This window comes from Phascolarctos cinereus, unplaced genomic scaffold, assembly GCF_003287225.1.
Source record: "Phascolarctos cinereus isolate Bilbo 61053 unplaced genomic scaffold, phaCin_HiC Scaffold_2;HRSCAF=192, whole genome shotgun sequence".
Taxonomy (NCBI): Eukaryota; Metazoa; Chordata; class Mammalia; order Diprotodontia; family Phascolarctidae; genus Phascolarctos; species Phascolarctos cinereus.
In genome coordinates this window covers 95,885,207-95,889,230 of record NW_027555625.1, presented here as the reverse complement: position 1 = coordinate 95,889,230, position 4,024 = coordinate 95,885,207, and positions in this window count along the sequence as shown.

Here is a 4,024-nt window from a genome sequence, read left to right as displayed (position 1 = left end):
ACCAGAGCTGAATATAAAACTTGACTTTCAAATACAAGATTCAAGTGAAACATGGAAGAGGTAAACAGGAAAGAGAAATCATAAGAGACTTATTAAGGTTGAACTGTTTACATTCCTTCGGGGAAAGATGATATTTGTAACTGACAAGTCCTTTGTCAGTATTAGGGTAGTGCAGAGGAAAAAATTATATGTATGTATAGATAGATAGATAGAGGGCACAGGGTGAGTTGAAGATGAAGGGGTGATAGCTGGAAAATAAAATTAAAGGGTGAGAGAGGATTATACTAGGAGAAGGAGAAAAGGAGAAGGAGAATGGGGTAAATTATCTTACATGAAACAGACAAGAAAAGGCTTTTACAGTGGAGGGGGAATGGGGGAAGGTGAGAGGGAATGAGTGAATCTTCTCATAGGATTTGGCTTAAGGAGGGAATAACATACACAATAGGGTATGGAAATCTATCTTACCCTACAGGAAAATAAGGGGGGGAAAGGGACAAGAGAGCAGGGGGTTAGTGGAGGGGAGGGCAGATTGGGGGAGGGGATAATCAAAAGCAAACACTTCTGAGGAGGGACAGGGTCAAAAGAGAGGATAGAATAAATGGGGGGTTGGATAGGATGAAGGGAAATATATTTAGTTTTTCACAACATGACTACTATGGAAGTGTTTTGCATGGCTACACATCTATAACCTGTATCCAGATGCTTGGCTTTTAAATGATGGTGGGTGGGGAGGGATGAAGGGAGAAAATTTGTAACCCAAAGTTTAAAAAAAAATGTTAAAAAAATATAAAAGCCAAAAATTAAAAATTAAAAAAAATAATAATAAAAAAAGAAATTGGGAGGTTAGTATATTTGAAAGAGAATGATTTTGTATGTTGAAGTCCCCTAGTTTGAGAACAGGAGTTGGGAAGGATAGGAAGACTGTGACCCAAGCATTGAACTCTTTGAGATAGGAAGGACAGAATCCTGGAAGTCTGCAGGCAACAAGTACAAAAATCTTAATTGGGAGGTAAATATACCGGGTCAAAGGAAAAATACTGCAAGCAGCCTGAAAGAAAGGATTCAAGTACCAAAGAGCCACATGCAGTATCACATATCATTAGCAACCAGTATAAAGGAGTGAGTGTGGAATTTGATATTCTAGAAGGCCAAAGATACAGACTTAAAGTCAAGAAAAAGCTCCCCAGCTCCGGGGGGGGGGGTTAGAGATGGTGTTTTAATGAGATCAAGGACTTCTAGCGCTTCATAGAAACTTTGAATTTCAAATACAGAAGTTGAGAATTATTTTTTACTGGGGAAACACAAATGATCAATCATAAGAAACTAAACAAGGATAAACTCCTTGTATGGAAAGATGATACATGTGTCCCTTCTGAACCCTATTATCAGCAGGGGTCTTAGAAGAAGTCTAATTAGACACATCTTGAGAGTGGTTTTGGTAGGTCTTGATGATCTTAAAACAAACTGAAAGAGAAAGGAAGAGGGAAACAGATGGGGGAGGAGACTTCAGAGGGAAGAAAAGGAAGATTAGGGAAAATGATCACACATAGTCAAGGTGTACAAGTAAACATCTATGCAAACAAAGAGGGCATGTGGGGAGAGGTCAATATTTGAGCTTCATCCACATCTAAACTGGTCAGAGGGAAGAATACACACAGAAACTCAAACATAGTTAGAGTCTAAAATCCATCTTTCTCTAGAGGGAAATAAGAGGGAAGGGGGAAGGGTGAAGAGGGAATTGGAGGAAGGGTAGAGTAAGGGAAGGATTAGTTCTTAGCAAAATAAATGTTAACTGAGGAAATAAGACTACAAACATTCCTGATTTAGGGTTTGTGCTTATGCTGATCTCTCTTCCTGAATGCCCTCTCCTTCTCCCTGACTAACCAAATAACATGTCTTTCAATGGTTGATGAATGCCACTTCCGTCTCCCATCCCTTCACCTTTCTTAATCTCTTATGTCTTTTTGCAGCTATGTTGGATGCAATCATATTATGTTTTATAAGGTTGTTTTATTATTGGCTCCTCAGCTACACTCTTTGGGTGCAGTGACTATGTCTAAGTTCATTGCTATAGTGGGAAGAAAACTAACTGGATCTGGAGATAGAACACCTGAGTTCAACTCTTGACTCTAATCTGCAAGCTGTTAATGTTAGACAAATGTAAGCTATTGGAGTCAGCACTGTACCTAGCTCAGGGCTTTATATATAGCAAAAGCATGTGTTAAAGAAAGGACTAATTTACTTGCCCAAGAACAGGTATAGAAAGTTATTGGAAAAGCAAGCCTAAAATCAAGTTTCTTGGCATTGCTCCATACCTCTGCCTCCATATACAGTTCATTTGCTACTGCCCCCTAATGTGGCCTGCCTGTCTGGAAAGATGGTGCCCAGATGACACAGATATTTACATATATATATATATATATATATATATATAAATATATATATATATATATATAGAGAGAGAGAGAGAGAGAGAGAGAGAGAGAGAGAGAGAGAGAGAGAGAGAGAGAGGGAGAGAGAGAGAGAGAGAGAGAGTATCTTTCTTCTAACCCTAAGTAGTATGTGAGGCTCTTGAAGACAAGGCCATTTTCATTTTTTGTCACCATATTTCCAGCAATGCCTTGCAAACTGCATGTGAATAAGAAATACTTTTACAAATTGAATTGAACTAATTTGAATTAAACACTCCAAAATATGCAGGTATTCTGAAATGCCTCGGTTTACCTGAAGTCTAGAACACTTTAGTTTAGTACTAGAACAAAATAACTTTTTTACTTTTAAAAACTTAAGCTCTTAAGTTTTCAGAAAAGCTACCCCCACTTCCCACTAAAGAGAAGAAAATAATGGGAGTCTTTTTTTTTTGTTGAGAATCCTCTTTTTTCCTACAGATGCTTTAGGTGGGAGGCACTTACCTTCAAAATGGGAGGAGATGGGCTCTTGGGTAGGAAAGTGTAGCCTCTTTGCTGTTATACAAAAAATCCATTTGCCAGTTCTGAACTTTAGCAACTATATATTTCGGGTAGTAGTTTTTACTTATTGCCTCCTGAGAAAAGCATTTCCAACATCCCACTTTGCCCTCTAACTCCTTATTTTTTTCCTAATATGGCCTATTCAGGTGGGACAGATGTTGGCAATGTGAGCTGTTTAAAGCTTCCTGGAGCCAGAGTGCACACAGATGGACATTATGAAAATATTGGGAAATGGGCATTTTTCAGAAGCAATAAAGCATTCTGTTATGAATTCTGCTCTTTTACAATTTCATTTAACGATTATAACAATCTTCAAATCATAAAATAGGTGGAAATCTATGTTTATCTAGCAAAGTACAGAGTATTAAAGGAAGTAAAGGAAGTGCCATATTTCTTCCATATGTGTTCAAAATAAGGTCACCAAGGTTCCCTCAATGTGCACTGAAACGTACATTGAAAGACTTTCCCAGCTGGCCTCATCTCTGTGCTTTCCTCAATGTTCAGCAGCCAGATTTAAACTTTTTCCCTAGCCATTGGATCCAAAACTGAGTTCTAAAGGTTTGGCAGGTGAGTCTTAAGTCATTAGTGCAACTAGAAGTATGTGTGAATGTTAGAGAGTATGAAGTGATCAATAAAATTACATTCTTCCCACTGTAAACTTATAGCAGCTTTGCAGGTAAGTGCTGTACATTCCCAGTGACTTTTGGGAGAGTGTTGTCTTTCTTAACGGAGTTGTTTCCATTAGTTAGCCACTTCCAAAACCAAAGGCTTCATAATTGGGACGTACTTTCACTAGCCTTGAGATTTGACTTGAGTAGAAAGGGACTACAGGATTGATGCTGAAGGGTAAATAACCCCTGTGATAACCCCTGTTTGAGTTTGAGCAATTCATCAAGCCAGAACTCACAGAAGCTTCCTCTACAAGGGAAAGTTCTGCCTACAGCATTTCCTGGAAAGAAGTTCTCAACAAGCCTAGCTCAGAGCTCTCATAGACATTCAAAAGATCCCACTAATGAGAAGGCAATTGCTTCTCCAGCCACCTCCACCACTGCCAC